Here is a 26,345-nt window from a genome sequence, read left to right on the forward strand (position 1 = left end):
TCAGTGTGTGGAAAACTGTATGCCACTTATTAGAACTTGAGCTATAAAGTCTAATTGGAAGCACAGAAACTTAATTTTTTAAAACAGGATCTTGTTATATCACCCAGGCTAAACTCAAACTCATGATCCCTCTGCCTCTACCTCCCAGATGTTGGGATTGTAAGCATGTGCTAACACACCTGGCCCTCTTTCTTGACTTAAACTTGTTGAAAGGGCCGCTGGCACTAGAATATACATTTCTCTATTTTGTAATTTATTTCTTGAGCTAGGGATGTAGCATACGTTAGGTAGAATACTTGCCTACCGTATTCATATTTCCAGCACCACATCAAATCAGACACCATGGCAGATGTCAATACTCCCGGCACTCAGGAGGTGGAGGGAGGAGGATCAGAATTTCAGGATCATTCTTAGCTGTGTAGTAAGTCTGAGATCAGCCAGGGCTGCATGAGAACATGTCTCAGAAAATAAAAACCACATTTCTTTCTGTGCCACATGTAAGCTAGCGTATCTTTCATGCTTTTTTTTTTTTTTTTACCTAAAAATTCTCCTTAATAGTTTTTTTTTTTTTTTTAATGTTACATTAATTTAGAACTGGCTGAGTTTATTTTCCCAGTTTCATGCAGTGGCCTGGCTTTATGGTCACTTAAATTTTAAATCTGGGAGCTAAGTTAATTTAAGAATTTTCTTATCCTTTTTTTTTTCCTAAGTGATTTAGATCAGTTTTATCACTGAAGGCTCTTAATCCTTAAAGACTTGTGTATTCACTTAGGAGTTACAATGTTTCCATGAAGTGCCTATTAATTGAAGATTTAGAATAAATCAGGCCTACGTTTTTTTCTTTGGATATATTGTATTCATTTTTTCAGGAAGAGTCCCTTGGCTGGCAGGATAAGAAGGCAGAACAGTTGTTGTCACATTGTCTGATCCTGGGTGTGAAAGGTCAGACGAGCAGTCTGTTTCTTCCATAGAGGGAGGAAGGGGGGTGGGGAGTTACAGTGCTCATGATGAAACTGTTTGCCAGTTTTCGCAGATGTTACAGCAACAAAAACAAGTGGGTGTTGAGTCTAGGATGCCAGATACCAGTGACTAAAGTTATTTCCCTCTCAGGTACTAACCAGCTCAACACCATTCTGCTGCCTAAAGTCCCAGTGAATCATTCACAGATACCTACCTGTTCAAGACTTGACAGTGCTGGTGAGGCTAGGGCATGTGGAGAGTTAGCCAGGACAACATGAAAGCGTTACATTCTGATTAACTATAGGAGATAGCTGGGGGATAACTGTCCGGCCCCTGTGTGGCCCTTCCATATTACAGTGTTTCGGTGGCAGCTGATACCAGAGTCTCTCATTCCCTGGTAGAAGTCTGTGCAGGTGTGGAGACTATGCCTACTCTCAGAGCAAGTGTGAACTCAGGCACCTCAGAGTCCTCATAGCTGTCTGCTACAGATGCAAAGCCAGGGTGCTGCTCCCAAGAGGGTGTCATTCTGAAGCTGGTGGGCAATGCCTGGGAACCTGCATTGTAGCAGGCATACTCCCCAGGCCATGGGACATGGGAATACTCTCATTTCAGTCAGACAGTTCATTTGGCTAAACTCAAAAGTGGAGTTTTTCAGCATGTTCATCCTTAGCCCAGTACCCCACGGACATAGGTAGGAATTTTATCAAGACCCCAGACTTCCCTCATGCTCTATGACCCCACTTCATTTCACTGTGAGCTTCCCCTTACTGTGTCCTTTGGCTCCTGAAGTCAGAAGGGTTTCTGGTTTATGTCTAGAGTTTGGGGCTCCTCCTTGCTTCACAGAGTTGTGGATAAAAGGTGTGTGTAAAAATGCCCTTCTCTGTTCCAAGTGTTGGCCCTTCCCTGAATGCCTTGCTTTGTCCATTTTCCAGTATGTGTCTTTTCCTGATTCTGTTATGGGTGGGTGGTTTGGTCCCAGTAGGGATCTCATTTACTGTCTTGGAAGACAAATTCCTGAGTCTTGCTTTGCTAGTGTCCCATAAGTCCTAACTGAGACATACATATTGAAAAACATGCTTGTCCCCTGTGTCTGCACTTACCTCCTGCCAGCCTGCTGTGACACAGCTGTCCAGCTGTGGCTACTCCAACTACGCTCTAGGCATGGAACCAAGAACTAGCCAGCACAGGGAGAATTGTGGGTTTGCCCTGCTTTTTGAGAATAGGTTGATGTTACTGGTGGTTTTCGGTCCTTGTCGTGTCTGGAAACCACCATTTCTGTTTCATCCCAAAGCAGCATCCATTTGAGGCTTTGTCCTCTCATACCTCCACAGGCATCTGTTGGCCTGATGTCCATGGAGTTCCGTTCACCTTGGCATGACCTGTGGCCAGAGCTCTGTCTCATTGTTATCTGACAGTCCTTGTACTGTGGGTTAAAATATGCAAACAAAGGCAAATGAAATCTTGGAAAACGCTAAATTCTTGCAAATGGGGGGAAATCTGGATGCTCCTAACAACTTTAGATTACAAGGTACCTCAATGCTTTACTTAAAACCCCAGAGGTGACTGCGATCGTGAACATGGCAGGAAGTCAGCAATGTTGACCAATGAGTGTTTTTTAAAATTTCTGCATTGCTGATGAAAAAAAAAAATTAAGACAGTCAGGACAACATGAGAGTAAAGGGACATGGAAGAGAAACAATCTGGAATGTAGCTTACATTTCTGACCGAGTCAGAACTTCCACACAGCTGACAAGATCACAATTGACTACAGAGATCTCAGAGTTATGCTAAACCAGCAAATCATGTTGACTGGGGCTGGAACAGATATACAAACCTTGTGTTTATCAGAGTCAATGGCTTCTTTACCCCCAATGTGAACAATGTGCCTCACAGTTCATTTCCAAAACAGAATTATCTGAGAGAGGTAGTAAGCCAGCTCATATATTTTTATTTAATTTTTGAACTTTGCACAGTCTTTGAACCTAATTGTAAAGTATGCATCCTCTGAGTATTTTAAGCCACAAGTCCTATAGACACCACAGGATCGTATAGACCAGACTCTCATAGGGGCCCTTCCCCCATATTCTGAAGGATGATCTGTCTCATTACTATTTCATGAGTCTAGGTCTGCTTCACTCTGAAATTCTTTTCTGTAGTAAAACCAAGTTCCCAGTTTGACGTGAGTTGTAGTCTCTGACGGGGAGAGTCCTCAGGCTACAGGTAGCTGCCATTTTACCAGTCCCAGTTCCCTGAACCCTTCCCCTCACTCACAAAACCAAGAGATGACACTCCTGAAAGGATTCCTCCACACCTAAACCAAAAGGGACTGGTGCCAGGTTTCCTTGATGCTTAGAAGTGGGTGAAGTGGGATCTGTAATCTGAGAGTCAGCACCTTGTGACCCACTAACTGCCACCTCATCATTCCTTTCTGACCTACGGCTCCAGAAGCCAGTCATTAAGTCATCCACATACCACATGCAGACCTGTCCATCAGCTTTGGCCCATAGACTGAATCTGGGAACTGAGGAAGTAAGAAGAAAGGAACTTCAGGGCCCAGTGTAGGCTCAACAGCCATCCAGTAAGAACCTGTATCCATAGTGAGCCAGGAGACCTCACGCCAGCCTGTGATGACCTGTATTCTCCTTGCACTTCTGAAATGCTTTTTAATCTGCATGGTGGGTTAGAATCCCTTTGCTAAGGACATGGGGCTCTTGACTGGGAAACAGTGGAGAAAACACTGGTTGCTTTCAGATGTGCGTTTTTGAAGTTTACACCACAACTGCCCCTATCAGGAGGGGTACACATAATAGCAGCGTCCTCAGAATGACCTCAGAATGAGAGAAGCCTAGAATACATGGCTGGGATGTGAGGAGTGGTCAGGTCATCCGAGATGATGAGGGACCATCCTCACGATGAAGGAAAGGGTACCATATCGACCTCTCTTCTTACCATCCATCTTGAGAACTCATAAATTTTGGATTTCATCCTAGGCATAACATGCATTTGTGGATAAAGTAAGATAGGAGACCTCCTCCTCCAGACAGCACCTCCATATCTCAGATGGAGATGAAACCCACAGCACATAGCTAGGGTCTGGGAAACGAAAATCTTCTCACTCCCTTTATAATTCCTTCCTGTGTAGTATCACCAGATATTACAGATAACAGGGTCAGGTTGGTGTGCCGTGGGTTACAGCGGGCAGGAAATTACGGACATGACAAAGCTTCACGGTTGAGCCAAGTTTTGATCAAGATCTTACAGAACTGCCAGTACCATGGCAAGATGGAACTCATGGCAAGAATGAGTGCAGAGGCGCTGCATTCAAAACCATAACGACAGCACAGCCAGTACTGCAGTCTATGCCACAGACTTAACTCAAGAGCGTGAATAAGATGTGGACGCTTTCCTGCAGGATCGCAGCCTATTTACAAGCAAACAGCTGCCCCTAATTCCCTTATGTCCTTTCCCGTCAGCTACAAGACAAATGTCACTGTGGATGAGCTAAGATTGCATCTGACCTGGCGATTACCAAAACTGAGGCAAGAGGTGTCATCAAGACAGAAGGAGCTGGTGATTAGACTCTACTCACAGTGAGTCATGGGAGACTCACCTCCAAACCTCCCACGTTGTTTCCTTTAACCCTTGGAGCAACCTGGAGGGAAAGGTAAGCTTATTTCAGTAGAGGACCCAGAGGCAGAGCATTTGTTGGGAGCAGATGTTGGTGGAGGTGGGTGGGGTCAGATGGTCTTTCCTGGGCCAGCTCCTGCCGGAGCTCACCTGCAGATGTAATCTGGAAGACAACAAACATCAAGGAAACTGCCTCCCTGACAGAGGCAGAAGGTGAAAAGCAACCGACAACAGACAATGTTAATTCCAAAGACTGGAGGAGAGAGACTACTGATCCAAATTATCACGGCCATATTAATTAATTAAAGTTAGCTCTTTCTTATTTGTGTAAGCTGGCTGCCTCCCTCTAAAGGTGGGGTTCAAGAGGTCAGCATTGGACCTGAGGAAGATAAACTCAGGAAAAGGAGCTTTCAAGTTGGAGGGGGTTGAGAAACAAATAGGTAAGGTCACAGAAGCAGACCACAAGCACAAGTTAGTCATGACGAGTTGGTCATAGAGTAGTTAGAACAACCTTTTGAAACAAAGATAGGGTTGCAAGATGGTCATAGTGTTTTGAAACAAAGACGTGGCTTTCTGAACAGGCAGTACCGAACCATTTGTAGTTAAGTTTACAGCTGAGGCAGAGCCCAATCCTTGAGACAGAGGTTTAATCATAAACAGGAATGAACCTAGTCTGTCTTTACTATAAGATGACTTTTAAGCCTAAGATGGAAGCAGGCTGGTTCATCAACAAGTGACAAGAGTACTGGCAGCCCTTTGGTGGTAGACATTCAGAATAGAGAGGCTGCACATGTTTTTTAATTTAAGTGGGACATAGAAACCCATCCATTTTAAAAACAAATTACTTTGAGTGGCAAGCAGTAATAGTAGAGGGACTCTCCCAGTGAGACTACCACCTAGTAAGGACGCCAGGGTCTTTGATTAGAGCTGATGGAACTCTCTAGAGATTTCCAAAAAGGACAGGCCACACGCTTTTAGCAGTCGGAATGGGAAGCCGGGCAGTTCATCTATAAAACAGGGATTATCTACAAAGTTCATCTTTAAAACAGGGATCATCTACAAAGTTTGAAATTCTTTTCAAGGAGGACAATTTGAACTTAGAATTTCACACGGAGTTTTCTACATGTGATAATTTGAAACCGAACTGTCCACCACAGGTTCATGTCTTAAGTGCTTAGTCTCCAGTGGGTAGTGTGATTTGGGGGTGCCGTGGAACTGCTGTGAGGGGACCTAGCTGGCAGACATGGGTCATGATTGTAGCCAGGCTTCTATGCTTTCTGTTCATCATGTGAGAAGTTCTGTCTCGCACTTGCGCTGCCATGGAGAAGGATGGTCCACCCAGCCATTCCCCTCAGTGGCAGATTGAAGGAACCAAAATAAGCCTTTCCTCCCATTAACTGTCTATGAAAAGTGTTTGGTTACAAAGCAAAATAACTAATACATAAGAGGGGAACCAAAGACATATAAAAACTCAGTGTGGCAATGAGGTGCACCAGCTGAGTGTGGAGCCCTCCTGAGAGTGCTTCAGTGGTATAGGCATGCACGGGTCATATGCCTAGGAAGCCGACCCCAAACCATAAAAGACATTGTATTACAGTTCATCTCTGGCCATGTAAATGGTACCCCTGTCTCCTTATTGTGCAGTGTACAATCTGTGTGCTGGTCTTAAGACTACCATGACAAAAAGAAAGAAAAGGAAGGAGAAGGAGGAGAAGGAGGAGAAGGAGGAGGAGGAGGAGAAGAAGGAGAAGGAAGGAGAAGGAGAAAATGAGGAGGAGGAGGAGGAGGAGGAGGAAGAGGAGGAGGAGAAGGAGAAGGAGGAGGAGGGAGGAGAAGGAGAAGAAGGAAGGAGAAAGGAGGAGAAAGGAGAAGGATAAAGGAGAAGGAGAAAAGGAGAAGGAGAAGACTTTATACTTTATAATCTAGAATGTTCTACCTGAGAATAGGGTTAACCTGGGATCCAGAAAAGATCCTGATTGTAAACAAGCCTCAGAAAAGAAAGTGGGAGGAATACTTACTTCCTGGACAATCAGGCTTCTGTGGTCATCAGAAGATTACAGGGTCTTGTGATGTCCTATTTTCCAGAAGGGGAGGGACGTGGGCCCACCATCTGGTGATCTGCCTCTCTGGAATTTGTCCACCTTATCTCATGGTACTTAGCCAAGTCAGTATTACATCACAAGCCCTCCTGGGGCAAAGGAAGAATGGTCCATTTAAGAATGGACCTGGCAAATAGGCCTTGTCTGCTTAAAACTCCATTCCTGTGTTCCCTCAGCTGCTGGGAGTGCAAATCCGCGATAAAGTCAGTTAACCTTTGACCACTGTCTCACCTTAGGCTACTTCAACAGATCAAGGACTGAACAAAAGGTAGATGAGAATTGACTTCTGCACCAACTATCAGCATTAGATAAGTCAGAAACCCCGGTCCCCAGATGTGCCTAAACTATTGGCAGAGACTGTCTACGGAGGGTCTACTCCAGGCAGGGGGATCTTGTTCAGCGAAGGCTCAGAAGCAGAATCCTCTGCACGTGAACCAGGAGATAAAAGGAGACAAAGCTGGATAAATACAGACTTGGAAACACAAAGGGACAGGCCAGGGAGAGCCCAAAGAGGTGCCAACCAGAGACAGAAAAGGTGTTTCCGGGGCCAGGGCTGGGGAGATGACTCAGTAAAATGCTTACCATACACTTCTGAGGGCCTGAGTTCAATTCCTTACCCCCACCCCCACCCCCACCACCCATAAAACCCATCTTCTGGGAATAGGATCAGAGACATTCAGATGCCTAGAGCACGTTGGTCAGCTAGCCTAGTTTGTTTAGTGGGCTCTGCATTCAGTGAGAGATCCTGTCTCAAAAAGATAAGGTGAAGAGGAGCCAGAGAGATGGTTCAGAGGTTAAGAAATTCATTGCTCTTACAGAAGACTCAGATTTAGTTTCCAGCACCCCACATGATGACTCACTCACAGGAAGAGGAGGAGGAAGAGGAAGAAGAAGAGGAGGAGGGGTTGGAGGGGGAGGAAGAGAAGCAGAAGGAGGAGGAAGAGGAAGAGGAGGAGGAGGAGAAGGAGGAAGAGGAGAAGGAAGGAGGAGGAGGAGGAGGAAGAGGAGAGAAGGAGAAAGAAGGAGAAGGAGAAGAAGAAGGAGAAGGAGAAGGAGGAGAAGGAGAAGGAGGGAGAAGGAGGGAGAAGGAAGGAGAAGGAGAGAAGGAGAGAAGGAGAAGGAGAAGGAGAAAGAAGAAGAAGAAGAAGAAGAAGAAGAAGAAGAAGAAGAAGAAGAAGAAGAAGAAGAAGAAGAAGAAGAAGAAGAAGAAGAAGAAACAGCAGCAGCCTTCCCATGGCTCTTAGAGTTGTCTTAGTAATCCTATTCTGGGAGACCAAGGGAGACCCCAGATTATAGGGTTCCATGTAGGAGCATGACCTGGCCCCAACCTCATAAATTAGACTCCCCTGGGATGCAGGAGAACATCTCCTGGGTGTTGTGGATTTGCAGTCTGAGCTGAGAGCATTGCCCTTGGATCCACCAGAGACTTCTGTCCTAGAGCAAAGTTGCTGTGGCTGCCCTGAGCTGCATCCAGAGCTGCATCCAGAGCTGCATCCAGAGCTGCATCCAGAGCTGCATCCAGCCCTCTGCCTGGCTCTGAGGAAAACCAGGCGTTCAGATGTTAAGGATAGTTCCCACCCCACACTCTTGATGCAAAGTTAATGTCTTCTCCAGCCTTGTGGGGAACCTTGGTGGGGGTAAACATGATTTGAGTGTGTGTGTGTGTGTGTGTGTGTGTGTGTGAGAGAGAGAGAGAGAGAGAGAGAGAGAGAGAGAGAGAGAGAGAGAGAGAGAGAGCGCTCAGTGGGTAAAGACGACCAGCATGGTGGAAGGAGAGAGCTGACCCCCACAAGCTGTCCTCTGACTTCTGCATGTGCCCCGTGGCGCAACACACCCACAATAACCACCAACTACTGAACAAAAGTATACTAAAAAGTATTAAAAGTTGTCCTACCTGTCTCTTTTCTTTCGCATTAGGTAAAATGAGATTCGTCACCTCCGTCTGTTCTTGAACCCACTGTGTATCACAAGCTGGCCTCGAGTTCTCAATCCTCCTGCCTCTCTCTGCCTTTTCCTGTGCCAGGATTACAAAGTATGCCGCCCATGCCAGCCTACTCTACTCTCTTGACTTCATTTAGTGTTGATGTTGGTAGAAATCTGATGTACCATGCCATGCGATTCTCAGAGGCAGTTGGTAAAGAGGACTGTCTGCTTCTTATCTTCATGCTTTCAATTCCATCCACAAGGCCACTGTGAGGGGAGAGAGAGGATGAAGGGTGAGGTAGCATCCAGGTAGAACTATAAGAAAATAAGTTGATATAAGAAGTGAGGACTGTAACTGTTTGAGAAGCATACACGCCTAGAATATTGTAAAGTTCAGTACCGACCACAAAAATATATAGACGCACAGATGGGAGTACATTTTATGCTACAATGTCAAAGGAAAGAGGATTACGCTTTGAATTCATCCAGATGAATGTTTAATACATATCAAGGCTTTTGGTAAAATCCTTCGGTATCCTGCCTGGACCCAGAAGTTTTCTTCTTTGAGAGACTTTAATTGCAAATCCAACCTCCTTGTTGGTTGGTAGTCCTATAAACATTAAGTAAACTGAATGCATATTTTTTTAAAACTTCCTGAAAAGTATTTTTAAAAAAACACTTTATGTGGTAGTTTGAATATGCTTGGCCCATGGAAAGTGGGGCCTTATTGGAGGAAGTGTAGCCATGCTAGAGGAAGTATGTCCCTTGGTGGGCTTTGGAGGTCTCTTCCTCTGCTCAAGCTCCGCCCAGCATGGAAGAGAGAGTTTCCTCCTGGCTTCCTTTGAATCAAGACATAGAACTCTCAGCTCTTTCTCCAGCCCCATGTCTGCCTGTGTGCTGCCAGGCTTTCTGCCATGATGATACTGGACTGAACCTCTGAAACTGTAAGCCAGCCTCAATTAAACATTGTTCTTTCTAAGAGTCGCCTTGGTCATGGCGTCTGTTCACAGCAATGGGAGTCACCTTGGTCATGGTGTCTCTGCACAGCAGTGGAAACCCTAAGACATTTTAGATCTGACATTTAAAAGCTGGAAAGCATCTCTCTTACTCTCAGAGGAGAAAAAAAAACAAAAATAATTGAAAAACAGTAGCTTTTCTTGACCTCGATGGGGAACTGAGGTCATAGGGTAAACAGCGCCCACCAAAATCTGGAGAGAAAAGCAGCCCCAGTGTTAGGCTGGAGCCCCTGATCATCCCTGACAAAGGTAGGAAACTCCCTCTGCCCTCCTCCTGCTCAACCCGGCCCTCAGAGAAAACACTGGGCTAAAATGTCATCACTCCGTGTCTCCCTGTTTCCAGCAACCCACCTAAGAGTGCCCACCCAGGGGCTCAGTTTTTGACCTTGTATGGACACAATCCTCACTCCTAGCTCGCATGTCATCACTCCTTGGCTAAGATCCACAAAACTCCCTTGATTTAACCCAGATGTGGGACTTCTCTGACTTCCACCTGTGAGATCCATGAACTCACCCAAGACCTGCCTTCAGATAAAGCTGTCTTTATCTACTTTTAATCTGGTCTAATCTGGCCTATACCTGCATCACTGGGAGGGGAAAATCGGATCACGAAGAATCACCCTTAAACTGGCTGGCATTAGGCCCTGAGTTTGATCCCCAGCGCTGCCAAATAGATAAATAAAATGCAGGCTGGGGAGACAGCATCTATGCCATAGGAGCTGTGGTGAGATGGGTGGTTTGTCCAGCTTCGGAATGATGGGTTTTGAGATCTATCTTCACACAGGCCCTTGGGAGGCAGGTGATCTAAAGCTGAGGTTGAAAGGGTGGGCTGAATGTAAAGACTTGGGAAGTGGTCTGGGAGCGGAGGCCAGTGACAGAAGGCTTGCCTACTGTGTTGTAAGCCTTTGGGTTCAAACCCCAGCACAACCAAAATAAAAAAAAAACAGATCTGTTGAGAAGAGGGAGACAGTTACAAATCAGGCAGTGAGGCTGTCAGTAAGGGAAGTGGGTGGAGGGAATCCAGACCTAGGCTAGAGCCTTGGGAAGCTCACACATCCCACAGGCAGCTTTGCAAAATGTCGACTCACACAGACAGGACTGGGCCATTCCTTCCTGAGAATCAGGGAAGAGGGACTCTTAGGCATAGGATTTTGAGAGTGGAAATGCTTTCCATGATTTGAAGGAGAAATGTCCCACAGGCACATATTACACTTGAGCACTTGGTCCCTAGCTGGTAGCACTGTTTGGGAAGGTTGTGAAACTCTTAGGAGACAGAGCCTCACTGATGGAAAAGTATCACCAGGGGTGGGCCAGGAGGCTTTGTAGCCTGGTCCACTTTCCACTCCTCCTGGCTTCTGGAGTGTGAATGCAATGTGACCAGCCAGCTTCCTGCTCCTGCCACCATGCCTACCATGCCTGTTGCCTTCTCTCCCCAGCCATGATGGACTGTATTCCTCTAGAGCACTAAGTCAATATAAGCCCTTTCTTTCTTAGGTTCCTTTTGTCAGGTATTCTATCACAGTGACTGGAAAGAAATCCAGACTCTTGCTAAGACAGTTTTAACACACGGCAGAAGGTAATCCATGCAAAGCTGAGCACGTGTCAGATGCCCACTCCTCATAGAATAAAGGCTGTATAATAAAGAGCACAATGTAGCTCCAACAATTCTGCTAAAAAAGAAAAATAGGCTTGGAACAAATTTGTGATCGAGGAAAAACATTCATTCTAGGTCGGGTCCAAGGATGAAGCCACAGGTGTGCACTAAGATAAAGTAAGGCCATGTGAGACTGTTGCTTCGAACTTATAATGAGCTTATAGAATAAACACTGCTTTGAACTGACTGTCAACATTCTTCTGTAACTCCCTTTTGTGTAATATTTTATCTGTGACATAATTTTCTAAAGAACTTTTGTCTAAGAAGGTATAAGAAATGCCAGGGAGATGAGATAAAGTGTGGCATCTGAGGCTCAGCCCCATCCACCAAGAGTGTGTGGTTTGTGTGTGTGTCTATACATACATGTGTATGTATATATGTATGTGTGTAAATATGCATGAACATTTGTGTGTCTTATAAGACGGTTGGGCCAGACTAGAATGTATGTGTGTATAAATGTGTGTGTGTGTGTGTGTGTGTGTGTGTGTGTGTATGCATCTGGTCTGTGTAAATGATTTTCTTTTTCTTCTTTTCTTTTCTCTCTGGTTCACAAAGAGTTAACAAGCTTTAAACCACCTTCAAACCTGGCCAACAAGAGGTCCTTGAACCAGAGAGAAGGGAGCCCTAATAATTAAGCTTTTTTTTTTTTTTTTTAAATCTCCTTGCTAACAAAAATAGTTTATTACCAGAAGCCATTGGCTTTTGGCCTTAGAACAGTAAAGTTATAGACAGAAGAATTGCCAAAGATAAATAAACTTTGGCCTCAACCACTGACCCCATATCCCTTGCTGCCTTCCTCAAAGAACTGGTTGCCAGGCTAGTCTCTGACACACATCAATGTGACAATGAAGATCACTACTGCTGGGATTTTTTTAAAAGCTATTTAAGAAGAAAAGCCCCAGGAAGAGCTGCACTTGCAGCTGGATGTCTGAACACTTTCCAGAGAAATCAGAGTAAAATGCTCACTGGCACCTTCCTGTGCTCTACCCTTTTCCCTGAAGCCTTGATTCGTGGTTTCTATATTGATCTTTGTTGTTTGGCTCATTTAAAAGGAAAAGATAGAAACTACTTGTTTGGCTCATTTAAAAGGAAAAGATAGAAACTACTGTCCACTTACCAAAAACTTCATAAGCCAAAGTAAGAGGCCCAGAATCAATGACAGAGAAATGTTTGTCAAAGATTTAACAGACACCCATAGAGATGGCTCTGTGGTTAAGAGCACTGGCTGCTCTTACGGAGGATGCAGGTTCGATTCCCAGCACCCACATGTGCATGTATGTGGAGTGCTTACATATACTCTCACACACATAAGCGCTAAAATTAAATAAATAAATAAAAGATTAAAGTTGTAACAGATGAAAGGGTGCCTAGTAACTGCTGAACAGGTCCCCACTGCTCAGGTAAGCAGGGTTATGCCAAAGCTCACAGCCAGTATGGGGACAGACCATCAACACAATTAACACAGCTGGGGAAGGATGTTCAGATTTCCAAAAGAAGCAAAGAAATGAAGCCTTCACACAGCAGACCCACGTGTGGCCACCGTGGTGGCTACTGTACTCTTCCATCCTCTTTGCAAGGCAACTTAGCAACTTATCAAGAAACTCCAAAAACGTGAGCCCGTGCCCTTTTACCCAGGAACCTCCATTCTAAGAAGCTGCCAGAGAAAATAGTCGCATGGGGGTCAAAGGTTCACACAGTCGTGTTTGTCTCTGTGCCCCAAAGATAATGAAGGAACAGAATATGCTAAATGTTGGCAAGTTAGGCTTTGCCTAAATAACTCACAAAATATGAAAATGCATGCTGAGGACCCATTAAAATTACACTCAGGATTTTTAATGGTATTGTAAAATATTCCTGATGTCAGGGCAGAAAAAGGATATGAATTTGCATAAATCACAAAAAGAAATACACAAAATATTAAGAGATCGACATGTGGGTGGTGGCTGGCGTCCTGATCGGAAAATGCAGATGTCTTTTTTTTTTTTTTTTACAGCTCAAACCTCAATAACAAACACACTCATTTTGTATTATTGACTTTAAAAAACAGTTTTCTTGAGCTTAAAAACCCTTTGTGACTCCAAAATTAAATCAACTCTGAAAAGTTAATTAACTTGAACAATGTGTTGAAATAATTAAATTGATAAGAAAAGTCATTGAATTTTTAAAAAGCACTAAGATTACTATGACTGTTCTGTATGCAGAGAAAAGTATTAGTTTTAATGAGAGGAAAAGCAATGGGGGTGGAGAATTAACCCATGTAGAACCTGTGTGAGTGTGTGTGTGTATGAGTATGTAAGTGTATGTGTTTGTGAGTATATGAATGTGAGTGAGTGTGTGCGAGTGAGTGTGAGTGTGTGTGAGTGTGAAAGAATATGTGTAAGTATGAGTATGTAAGTGAGTTTACATGAGTGTGTGAGTTAGTGTGGGAGTGCATGTGAGTGTATCTGAGTGTATCTGAGTGTGTGTGAGTGTGTGTATACAGAGAGATAGAGACAGATGGACAGAGACAAAGACAGAGGAGGATTTTTTAAAGATGTATTTATTTTCATTTTATGAGTGTTTGCATATATTCATGTGCACTATGTGTGTATGGTGCCTGCAGAGGTCACAAGAGGGCATCCGATCTGCTAAAACTGGACACACAGGTGGTTGTGAGCCACCATGTGGGTTCTGGGAACCAAACTTGGGTCCTCTGTAAGAGTAGCCAGTATTCTAAAGAGCTTTTAAAAAACCATCTTTCCAGCCCCAGACAAGGGTCAGGGCATCTTCAGGAAGTGGTGTTCACTCCCACAGTCAGCATCATCACTGATTGCTTGAATAGGGGAGTCTTCATCTCAAACCCGCCTTCCTGGCTGTGTCCAGGGTGCTGCAGAGGAGGCTGTTGTGCTAGGGTCTCAGAATGGAGCTTAGTTCTCACGTTGTGCTACTTTGTAGGGTTCATGACTCCCTTGCAAATGCCCTATTTTTTTTTTTTTTTTTTTTTTTTTTTACCAAAACACATGTTGAGGACCAGCTTTGGCCTGTCCACCACAGGGCTGCAGAGAGGCTGGGCCTGTGGTGTTGGTGTTGGCAGATAAATCAGATACCCTTGGTTCTACCCTTGTGCCTCCGAGATGGTCAGTACCTTGCCAGCTCCCAGGATTTGTTCCTCCTCATTCTCATGACCACTTCTACCCCCAGGTCTGGGGCAGAGCAGCCAAACAGTCACTCCCTGCTATCTCCAGAACTTCTACTGTGACAGCTAAACTTTCCTCCTATGAGAGAAAGGTCTGAGGAGACTGGAGCTGTGGTGTGAAGAGCCTGGCTCAGGGGAAGCCAGAACTGAACAGGAGCCCTGAGGGAGCCCACGCCATATTAGCAAGGACTCTTGAGTAAACAACTTGCCTTTGCCTTGGTTTCCTCATCTGTCAGGAAGAAAGGATGACCCTGGCATCACTGCCTCCTCTTAGGGATATCAAGAGATGGAATAGGAGAATCCTATAGATATGCCTTGAACACACCACCCAGGGCAGACTCTGCGTTCAATCAGTGAGAATCGAGGGATCCTGTTACTTCTAATATGCCCAGGGTTTATGGTTCCCCCAGAGCAGAATCCTCTCATATTCTAAGTGTCAAAGGTCAAAGTGCTATTGGTTCTACTAAAATGTGCAAACGTGTGAGAAAGAATTATTCAAGTGATGCGGACACGCACATGTGTGAGTGAGTGTGCATGTGTGTGCTCCCAGGACGGATAACCCTGTGGGAGATCGTGGGAGGTGACCCACCCAGAAGTGTCAGTTCAGCCTGGATGGAGGAACACTTTCTTCACCTGTCATCTGTGGTCTGGGAGACAGAACAGGCTAGATTCAGGAAGACCATGCTTAACAGTGGGGTGAGAGGCTAGAGAAGCAAGGATAGAGGGGCTCCCTTTACTCACCCTTCCAGATGGCCAGAGACACAGTGGAGGGTGTCTCTGTCAGCCACTGTCACCCTCTCTGTCCACTTCCTCTTTCTCTCGTATGTCAAGTTAATGGCAAACATAATTCTGAGCCTACTTAGGGGATGAAGGCAAGCGGTGGAGCATGCCATCTGTGGACTCTGAATCCCTGAGAAATGGGGTGGAGCATGCCATCTGTGGACTCTGAATCCCTGAGAAATGAGAAGCGGCTGGGTCTGGAATATGCAGACTCAGGATGCTGAGAAGATCCGAGTGAGTAAGGAACCTGGATGGATACTCCAGGTAGGAATGGATTGGATAAAGAACCTTGGGCCTTAATAGCTCAGAATTCCGCTCTGGCACTGCAGGGAGTCCTCAGCAACTCGGAGATGGCCCCTCTTGGTGGAGCCATCTTGTCTCTGGAAAGCTCCAGCTTCCAGGTTAGCAAGCTCAGATCAGCCCAGCTTTGGCTCAGCAGAGGGAACAAGGATTGTTCCAAACCCTTCTCCTTGTTAGCCAGGTTGTTGTAGTCTCTCTCCCACTCCCCACCCCCCATCCCTGGATCCCTGGGTCCTTCTCATCCACACACCCAGGGCAAAAGTAAAATCCTCCCCACTGACCCTCTCCCGCTGTGTGTGGGGTCGTTATGAAGGCTGGGCTGGGGAGGATGCAGGCTGGAGAAGAGCTGGGGCTGGGGCTGGGGTTCAGCCTTGCAGGGGAACACAAAGCAGTGTGCTGCTTCCTGTTTCCAAAAGGCTGCATATTAATGAGGATGCTATTTTGCTTTACCTATTCTGGGATGAATTCCCCAAAATAGTGGAAGAGGAGGAAAGCTCTCCTCCTGCTCTCTCCTCCCGCTCTCCACTCCGGCCTGCACCCAGGCAGCTCTTCTCACTGAAAGTGCTGTGTGGCAGCTGGGGGGAGGAGCCAAAGAAGGTGTTAATTCACACACATCAAAGATGCACACTTTCATCTGACTGCAGAAAGAGAACAAGGGAACTCACACAGCTTTCATATGATCAATTAACTTACTTCCTTCTCAGAGGGGTTTGAAAAGAAGAAAGAAAAAAAAAAATCACCAGGGTTAAGAAAACCTTCCCAGTAGCTTCTACAACTCAAAGGCCTTTCTCTGTCATATTGGCAGGCTGGGCTTCCTGTGGCCATAGTGGTGTCTGCTGGGCTTTAGGAAGGTTCCTGAAACTCTTGGTGGTCAGTCAGCAGATGTCAGAGCCAGACCGTGCTTGGGCCTGAGCTCCTGAGCCCCTAGCAGGAGTGGGAGAGAGTGGTAGGTTGGGGGTGGACAGAAGGGGCCAGTTCAGGCCAGGTCTCCTGTCTATCCTTCTGCTGTCACTGCTGGAGTAGTGCAGGGGCTGTGCAGCTCTGGAGGACATTGATACTGCAAATGATTGACCTTGAATTTGAACACAGATCCTGCTGCTGACAACCAAGTGATGCTTTGGGTCTGGGAACCGGAAGTAGTCCTGGAGAGCCTTATTATTTACATAAAGGTATTTCAGCAGGGCCAGAAAGATGGCTCAGTGGGTAAAGGCTCTTAGTTATGCCAATCAACAAAGATCCTGGGTCTGCTTGACTCCTGGGCTCCTCTGTCAGTCTTGGAATTCAGGTGGTGGGTGTGAGTCCCTTCCTCCCTCCTGTCCCGTGGAGTGGATCTTTGTGTTGAAGGATCCTTACCCTCCTTACCCTGTCAGTGTGAAATCTTGGCATCTGTGCTCAGCCATCTTGGGCTGTGTGGGTGGTGACATTGTTTTCTGGCTTTAAAGAGACAGAAACCCCTCCAAGGCAAGGCAGATCCTCTCTGAGTGCTCCCTCCAAGGCAAGGCGGGTCCTCTCCGAGTGCCCCCGTGCCTCTCCTGCCTACAAATGTGACTCTTTTTGGATGCTCTAAGCTGAGAGGCCAGTTGCTTGCTTTGAAGATGTGGACACTGCTCAAAAGATTTCTGAGGGTCTGGAGAGATGGCTCAGTGGTTAAGAGCACCAACTGTTCTTCCAGAGGTCCTGAGTTCAATTCCCAGCAACCACATGGTGGCTCACAACCATCTGTAATGGGATCTGATGACCTCTTCTGGTGTGTCTGAAGACAGCTACAGTGTACTCATCTACATAAAATAAATAAATCTTAAAAAAGAAAAAAGATAGAAAAGAAAATATTTTTGAGCTGGGCAAGGTGGTATACACCTCTAATTCCAGCATCCAAGAGGCAGAGGCTGGTTGGATAACTGTGAGTCCAAGGCAACCAGAGCTTCACAGTGAGACCCTGTGTTAAACAACCATTTTTGAAAATCTTCTTGTTTTCCTTCTAAACCCACTTAGCTTGTGAGTACCCATAGTCTACCCATTGCTTATTGAGCATGTACTATGTGTCACGCATTCTGCTAAGGGCTTGACAGGCATTAATTACTTAATGTTCGTAGCAGTGTGTGAGCCAGGAACCATTACCACCATTTAAACATTCTAGCAGAGTGAGAACCTGTTTCAAAAAACAAAACAAAACAAAATATTTTTAGCATGTACCACTATCTTAGCAAGCATCCTGACAAGGTGAGGGTAACGGATACACAGGTCTTGCCCACCTGTGAGCTGTCTTTGCTCCCAGTCCTTGGATTCCTAGTGATATTTATTCATGGGCTCCTCTGGGCCTGTCCCGCTGCTGGATTCATGAAAGCTCTCCCTTTGGAGGCAGCACAGCCATTGTATGGAATTGCTACACTCCCTCTGGGTCACATTGCTCAAGTCTAGCTTTATCTGGTCTGTCTTTTCCCAAGGGCAAACTGCCTTAGATTTGTCCCCTCCATATGCATTTCGCTGTGCTTAAGGGGTTGTGGAGAACCGAGGCCTCAGTGGGAGACGGTAACGGCTTGCTTGACTGAAGCTGAGGAGACACAGACCTCACCAAGGACTATGGATTCAGAGAAATGGCTGAGGAGAAGGGTGTGCTGTCACCTGGGCGCTTCTCACTGGTGTGCTGAGTTGGCGAGCATTTGCATGTCCGCCATATTGGCCATTTTAGATCTTGATCAGTGGAAGAGCTTTTAAAAGCTTTCAGATGAAAAGAAGGACATGGTGCCTGGCAGCAAAAGCAGAGGAAGAGAATCCACAGGTTTTCGGACTTGTCTCGGCCATTTCTAATGCAAGCCTCCTCACCCACTGAACAAGAATATGTCAGTCAGTCAAGACTGAGCCAAGGATGGGTGGCCAGTGTGAGGGGACAGCAGAGTCAGGCCAGCCTGCAGAGCCGATGGGAGAGGGAGACACCACAGGCAGCTGGCCTTGTATCTCCACAAGCCACTGAAGCTCCTGATCACCCCACACCCTACACCCTACATCTTCCTTGTTGGCAGCTCCAGGGGAAAGGTGAGCCAGGTCAGAACATATCACTCCACCTGTGACTCAGCTGCTGCCACCTGAGCAGAGTCCAGGGCAGTCCTGCCTGACATCCAGAGCAATCTGGGGTGTGTGTGTGTGTGTGTGAGTGACTGTGTGTGTGGTGTTAATGGGTCTATGTGCGTGGTTTGTGGGGTGTCTGTGTGTGTGGTATGGGTATATGTGTGTTTATATGGTGGGGGATTTTGTAGTAGTGGTGTATGTATATGTTTGTTAGTGTGTAGGGGTTGTGTGTGGGATATACGTATGTGTATGGTATGTATGTACATGTGTGGGTATGTGTGACATGTGGGATGTGTGTTTATGGTATGTATGCATATGGTATATGTGTGTGTGTGGTATGTGTGTGTATGTGTTATGTGAGTGGTGTGTGTAGGTGTGTGTGTATCGTGACACCTGCTGTCTTTTAAAGCCTGTAGTGCCCCCTGTTGTCTACATGCAGAGTTCATGATTACTGAACAAATCAAAACATGGGCCCCCTTGTATGTAAGATCTGGGCCAGAGATCATTAGACACAGACCCACTGTAAGGAGCATGGATGCCTGAGTTCAGAGAGCAAGGCAGCATAGGGGCCTGTCTGCACCACAGAGCAACGCTGCACTGAAGGAGGCAGGTCTCCACCACCGTTGTGGTTCACTGCCATGTTAAAATGGAGGCGAACAGACTTCTGCCCTCATATTTTCACAAATTCTCAAGGTTCTGGGCGGCTTTCATATTAAGAAAAAAGGGAGCCAGGCATTGTGGCATAAGCTTGTCCTCCCAGGACTTGAGAGACAGAGGCAGGAGGGTCAGAAGTGCTAGGCCATCTTCAGCTACATAGTGAGTTCAAGGCTAGCTTGGGCTACAAGAGCTGCCCCCCCCCCCTTACAAAGGCACGCATGCTCATGTACGCACAAACACGCGCGCGCGCGCACACACACACACACACACACACACACACACGTGCATGCACACACTCATGCACGCGCACGCACACACTACAGAAATGGGGGTAATGAGCTGGGCTGAGAGGTGCCACAGGAGGCCCAGAATGTGAGCCAGGCTTCCAATCCCACTGTGTGGCCTCTCTGGCCTTTCAACCACTCCAATGTTCAATTTCTTTATCTGCAAAATAAGACTCATAACACCTACCCAGAGGTTCATGTACCATTACGAGGCCAGGTCTCTACTACACAGGACCTGCTGTTGATTAACAACTTCAAAACATTTAGACAAACATTTGCTGTTAAATACTGCTGTGGCAGGCTGTGAGCCACACCTGGAGGAAACTGAGGAACAATGTGGACTGGGATTTTGGCTTCCCTCAGAGTTCAGGCGTGTAGCAAAAGAGACAAGGGAGGAAAGGCGACAGCTTCTGAGTGTCAGGACACTAGAGCAGAGTGTGACTCAGTGACCAATGAGAGGGCCCTGTTGATCTACCTTGTGACTCAGTGACTGACCAATGACAGGCCCCTGTGCATGACTCAGTGACCAATGAAAGGGCACTGCAGACCCACCACGTGACTGACAGTGACCAATGAGAGGCCCCTGCAGACCGGCCACCAGGCAATGTTTTTATCATCGCTTTAAAGTTAATCTGTACACGCGACAAGCCTTCAGCCGTGGTTGACCTTTGCTTGCCCTCCTCGAATATTCACTGGTTTTCAGAGATGACTCCTTTTCATTCGTGGAACCTCTCAAGGGTTTCCCCAGTCGCTGGTTTATCTTTTCTTTTCATTTTCACTTTTCCTTTTTTTTTTTTAATTTTACAAATGTTTTATGTTCCAACATCAGATTAGTGAGTCTTTTCCTTTAAGAGTTGTGCTTTATGTGTTTTTAAATCATTATAAAGATATTATGTATTGTATAGTTATTTTATTATATATATATATATATATATGATTTGGGCTCCGTTACCTGTCCCTCAATATGCTAGGGTTTGAACCCAAGGCTTTGCACGTGCCACACACTCGCTCTGTCCGTGAGCGACACCCCTGTTGGCTTTGCTTTTCGTTAAGAAATCTTTCCCATCCAGTGGTTATTCATTTCTGCTAATCACGTTTTCCGAGAAGCTCTAAGTGTCCTTGTAAATAGACCTGGCAGCAATGAAGATATTCTAACGACAATTCTAACGACACCGTCAGACTACTGAAACAATGGATCCCCCCCCCCCACCACCACCACTAGTGAGAATTTTCCCAGGAATCTCATGCTGGGAGGAGAGTGTGCTATCTTGTCCCCTGGAGACACTTCACACAGTGACAGGCAGGTCTGTGTGGGTGGGACTGCACCATGACCAGGTGAGCTGACCTGATTTGGGACCCTGTTTGTAAATCCCGTAAGCTCTACGACATCCTCCCACCCCACTGCCCACAGCTCTTTCAAATCGTTTGCTCTACATCCTCTCTCAAGGCTCTGCCTTGTGTCTGTTTTTACTTTACATAATGGGATTTTTCTGTAAATCTCATTCTGGCTCCAGCTCCTGTTTTTCCCACTCTGCATCTTGTGTCCTGGACTCTGTTTTATTTCCCCGTGTTGCGTGTCATTCAGACGGCACCATCTCAGCTTCCCCATCTACATCCTAGGGAAGCACACCAATGTAGCTTCCCAGGATAAAACCACAAAGTGAACCCCTGGTGCTTTGTGGGTATTTGTGTGGGCAGTCAGGGACAGTGGCTTCTGAATACAGCTTAATGCCACCAGGAGCTTCCCCAGAGGCTTGGCTCCGGCTTACACCCTACAGCAGTGCATGGGTCCCATTCCCTCGCACTTCTCCTGTTGTCCTCTGGAGGGTAGGCATCTGAAAGTGGAGTCCTTAGGAAGACCAACAGAGTCAACTAACCTGGACCCCTCTGGCCTCTCTGAGACGGATCCACCAAACAAAGAGTGAGCATGGGCTGGACCTAGGCCCCACATATATGTAACAGATGGGTAGCTTGATCTTCATACAGGTCTCATAACAACTGGAGCTGGGCGTATCCTGGGATCGGTTGCCTACCTGTGGATCTCATTCCCCTAACTGGACCACCTTGTCTGGCCTCAGTAAGAGAGGATGCTCCTAGTCCTGAAATGACTGTGGTGTGTGTGTGTGCGTGTGTGTGTGTGTGTGTGTGTGTTATGTGGTATGTGTGTGTGTGTGGTGTGGTGTGTGTGTGTGTGTGTGTGGTGTGGTGTGTGTGGTGTGTGGTGTGGTGTGTGTGTGTGGTGTGTGTGGTGTGTGTGTGTGGTATGTGGTGTGTGTGTGTGGTGTGTGTATGTGTGTGGTGGTGTGTGTGTGTGTGGTGTGTGGTGTGTGTGTGTGTATGTGATATGGGGGGCTCCCCCTTCTCAGAGGAGAAGTGGGGTGGGAACTGGGAATGGAGTTGTGGGGAGGGACTGGGAGGAGAGGGGGCTGGTGTTGAGATGTCAAGTAAAATAAATAAATTAATTTTTTTAAAAAGAAAGAAAGAAGATCCCAGTGTCTACTTTTGTCCATGCACTTGACTGGTTGGCCTCTTCCTCTGCACATTGCCTCATGACTACCTTGTACTTACTTCCTGTTGGAAATGGTTAATTTGATAGATTTACCTATTGAGAACAGAAACAGTCATCCTTGGGTTTTTTGATTCCATAAATGCCTTCTCCCAGGAGGTTTGTACTTTTCCCTGTAGCCTTTACTAAAGCAAGCTGGTGCCCATGTGCACTCATGCGCATGCACACACCATGTAAATGTTAGCTGAAAACACGCATTTCCTCCCTCTGGTTGGCTTGTTCCGCCCCCATCAGGTCAGTGTCTGAGTGAAGGCTAGAATGCTGCAGGCTGTTGGCGCCCATTCTGCTTTCCTGGAGAACTTCCTTTGCCTTGGCCTACGTGAGAAGTGCTATTTAAACCCCTCCTCTGCCTGGCATCCCGGAGAGTGTGTCTCTGAGTACAAGCTCCATGGTAGTTCCCAGAATTCCCTGCAAGGTTACAGAATTAAGGTTCACCTAACAAGGTACCTTGTTTGATTGATAACAAAACATTCATTAGCTTGACCCCCTTCCTCAGGTCACTTCCCCAGGACCCAAAATATTACTTTCACTAACCAAATAAACCGCTTGTTCTGATATCCTAGTGTCAGGATCAGCTTCAGGGGAAGCCACACCTAGACAACTAGAGGCAGGGAATGCATGGATGCTTTCTTGCTTTTGTGCATGTTATTGTAAATCCAGAAGTCAAATAAAATAAAACCCTTACAAGAAGGTGATGTGATACCATCTTAATAGACAACTTGGTTGGGCTTGAAATCACCTAGGAGACAGACCTCTGGGTGTGCATGTGGCATTTCCAGAAAAGTTTAACTGAGAAGGGAATACCCTCCCTGGATGTGGATGGTGCCACCGCATGAGCTGGGCCTCCCTTCCTCCCCCACTGAATAGAGAGAGAAAAAGGAGAAAGGACACCAAGTGTCAGCATTCACTTCTCTCTCTGCTTTCTGGTTCTGTTCAGATGTGAGGCATCCCGGTCACACCCTTCGACTGCCATGAATCCTGGTTAGCCTTTCATCAGCTTGGCATAAGCTAGAGTTATCTGAGAACTGAAGCTGAGAAAATGTCTCCATTGAATTGCCTGTTGGTAAGCCTGTGAGACCAATTCCTGGTTAATGATTCACAAGGGAGGGCCCAGCTCACTGTGGGTGTTGCCACTGATGGGCTGGCAGTCCTGAGAGCTATATGAAAGCAGGTGGAGCAAGCCATGGAGAGCAGCATTCCTCCATGGCCTCTGCTTCAGTTCCTGCCTTGGGTTTTGATTGTGACCCTGAGTATGTAAGCAAACAAACTATTTCCTTTCTAAGTTGCTTTTGGTCATGGTGTTTGTTACAGCAATGGAAACCTAACTAGGACACAGGTCTCCTCATAGTGGTGAATTGTGAACATTAAAACCATGAGCTAAAATGAGTTTTCCTTTCCTTTGAGTCTCTTCTGTCTAGTATTTAGTCACGGCAATGAGAAGCATAATGGTCCATACAGGTGCGTCCATTTCAAAGGGCCATGTCATAGTAGTAACGCAGGGATTCAGAAATAAAAAGAGCATGGCTGAACTGCCTGGGGGACGGGAGACTTTAACAGCCCAGCACAGGTCTGAAGGAGACCCTGAGACTTGCATTTTTTTTTAACCAAACATGTTTTTTTTTTTTTTAAAGATTTTTATCTTTATTTTGTATATCTGTGCCTGTGCCTGTGTGTGCTGGTACCCCCAGAAGCTCGAAGTGGTGCCAGATTCCCTGGAGTTGGAATTAACAGGCAGCTGTGAGCCACCTGATGTAGATTCTGAGACCTAAACTCCGATCATCCAGAAGGGCAGAAACACCCTTAACCAGCAAGACATCTCTCCAAACCAGAAACACCCTGGACCAGTGACCCATCTCTCCAAACCAGAAACACCCTTGACCAGTGAGTCGTCTCTCCAAACAAGATATCTGCTTTTTTTTTTTTTTCCAAGGGCTTGAAAAAGGCACAGCTTGGACACCCCATATCTGAAAGTCCAAAAGGGTCCAAAGCTGATAAACACTACCCTGGTATCATAAGTGGAAAATTCCATCCCCGATCTCATGAGACAAGTCAAGATGCAAACACATTCAGAATATGAGACAAAGCCGCTTGTAGGCCACATGCACAGGTTACATCTGAAACACGAATGAGTGGATAGACTTGAGGCTCATCCCCAAATACCTCCTTATACAAATGTTTCAGTGCTGGGGCTGGAGAAACAGCTCAGCAGCTAAACACACTGGCTGTTCTTCCAGAACACCAAAGTTTGGGTCCCAGAACCCACGAAGCAGCTCACAGCTGTTTTTAACTCTCGTTTCTGGGAATCTGATGTTTTCTTCTGGTCTGTGTGGGCACTGCATGCACACAGTTCACACACAAACATGGAAGCAAAACACTCATACACATTAAACAAAACAAACAGACCCTCCAGGGCCCTGACAGATGGCTCAGCAGTTAAGAATACTGGCTGCTCTTCCAGAAGACTGGGGTTCAATTCCCAGCACCCATGTGGCAGCTCACAACCATCTATAACTCTAAACACCCTCTGTTGACCTCCAACAGTCACAAGACACACATATGACACACAGACATACATTCAGACAAAAACACAGATACAAAAATATAAAATATTCACATATATTAGCTTAAAACAGAAATTAATATTTCACATAGCAAGTGAAGGTCAGAAATCACATGGTTGCCCAATCCATTTTCAGGCTCCTGTGTAACTTCCTCCGCTACTGTTAGTGATGAAACTGCAGAGTGGTTGACTGTGGTGAGGCCGTGTGACCCTGTACAGATGACAGAAAGAAAAGAATTCAACACACACTCACACACACGGATACACATACTCACACACTCACACACATACACTCACACACACTCACACACACTCACACACAGATACACACACAGTGAAAGGGAAATCTGAGGAGCACTTGTCGTCCATGTCCACACAGACTCTCTGTGTAATATTTTACTATAGTTTTGTAAGATGTTCCATTTAAGGGGACTGTGTGTGCACAGCATATCCATGCCTTTCTCCACAATCGCAGAACAGTTATCTCAGAATTAAAAGTTTAAGCTTTAAAAAGGGTTGGAACATGACTGTTCACAATAGCTCTATTCACAATTACCTTAGTAAAAGCACCTCTGGGCCCGTAAAGCAGACGCATGGATAAGGAATCTCGGTATGCTTGCACAGTTCACACTGAGAGTGGGGAGAGAGCACAGCTACACACACTGTGAAGGAATCTCACGTGTGTGATAGTGGGTGAAAGCCAGGCACAAGAGTGTGCCTGTGAACACCAAGCAGTAGGCCCAGCAGCTGGAAGGCTGACAGTAGTTGCTACCTGTGCACAGGCACTTTGGAGCCCTGGTTAGGTGCCCCCTTAGTCTTGCTTAAGAGAGGTGTGTCCTGGTCAGGAACTTTATCAAGTGCACTGTGATGGTGTGAGCACTTTTGTACACAGGGGCTCAATAAAAGCTTTGTATGTGTGTATGTACGTTCACGTGTGCACCAGTGTGAGTACACTTATGTGTGTGTGCTCAGTATTGAGGGTCTCCATCTTGTTTATTCACTTTCATCGATGGGTTTGTGTGTGTGTGTGTGCATTATATGTGTGTGGGTGCCCTTAAGGTTAGAAGAGGGTATCAGATTCCTGAACTGGCATTTCAGGATGTTGTGAGTGCCAAAGTCAGGCCCTCTGAAAGAGTAACACACGCTCCTACCACTGAGCCATTTCTTCAGCACTCCACTTTATTTTTGAGACAGGGGCTCTCACAGAATCAAAACTCACCCACTTGGCTAGTCTGGCTGACCAGCAAACCTCAGGGACACTCTTGTCTCTGCGTGCCCAGAAGTGGAACTTCATGCATGGACTACCACCCCTACTTTTTTGTTTTTTAGGTGGATCTGGGATATCAGACACGTTCCATCTTGCTGGCTGAGCCTTGAGCCCAGCTCTGTAAGTCTTTCTCAAAGTGTCTAGTGCATGTATAGTTCTGAGTATTACAGACTGGGCTCCCAAGGCACTTCACATGCAGTGTGTCCTTTGTTTTGTTTTGTTTTTTGTTTGTTTGTTTGTTTGAGCTTGAGACTTCTGATATTGTGCAATCGAGAAAGCTGAAGGTGTGAGGCATTTTATAGGGTTACCCAGCTGCCTTGATTGAAACCTGGAAATCATGGACAAATGGTCTTTATTACCTTGAGGTTGGGTCTAAGCCATTAGCAGCACTCACAAAAATGGGCCTGTCCA

At 46.1% G+C, this 26,345-nt stretch overlaps 1 long non-coding RNA gene across 1 annotated transcript; it reads left to right on the top strand.

The window, feature by feature from the left end:
• The first annotated feature begins 4,246 nt into the window (after positions 1–4,246).
• Positions 4,247–26,045, top strand: LOC143435353 (uncharacterized). The gene is made up of 3 exons (XR_013105584.1): positions 4,247–4,624; positions 23,045–23,170; positions 23,739–26,045. It is a non-coding gene; the product is annotated as an uncharacterized LOC143435353 (long non-coding RNA).
• The last annotated feature ends 300 nt before the right edge of the window (positions 26,046–26,345 follow it).

Source organism: Arvicanthis niloticus, chromosome 21 (genome assembly GCF_011762505.2).
Source record: "Arvicanthis niloticus isolate mArvNil1 chromosome 21, mArvNil1.pat.X, whole genome shotgun sequence".
NCBI lineage: Eukaryota > Metazoa > Chordata > Mammalia > Rodentia > Muridae > Arvicanthis > Arvicanthis niloticus.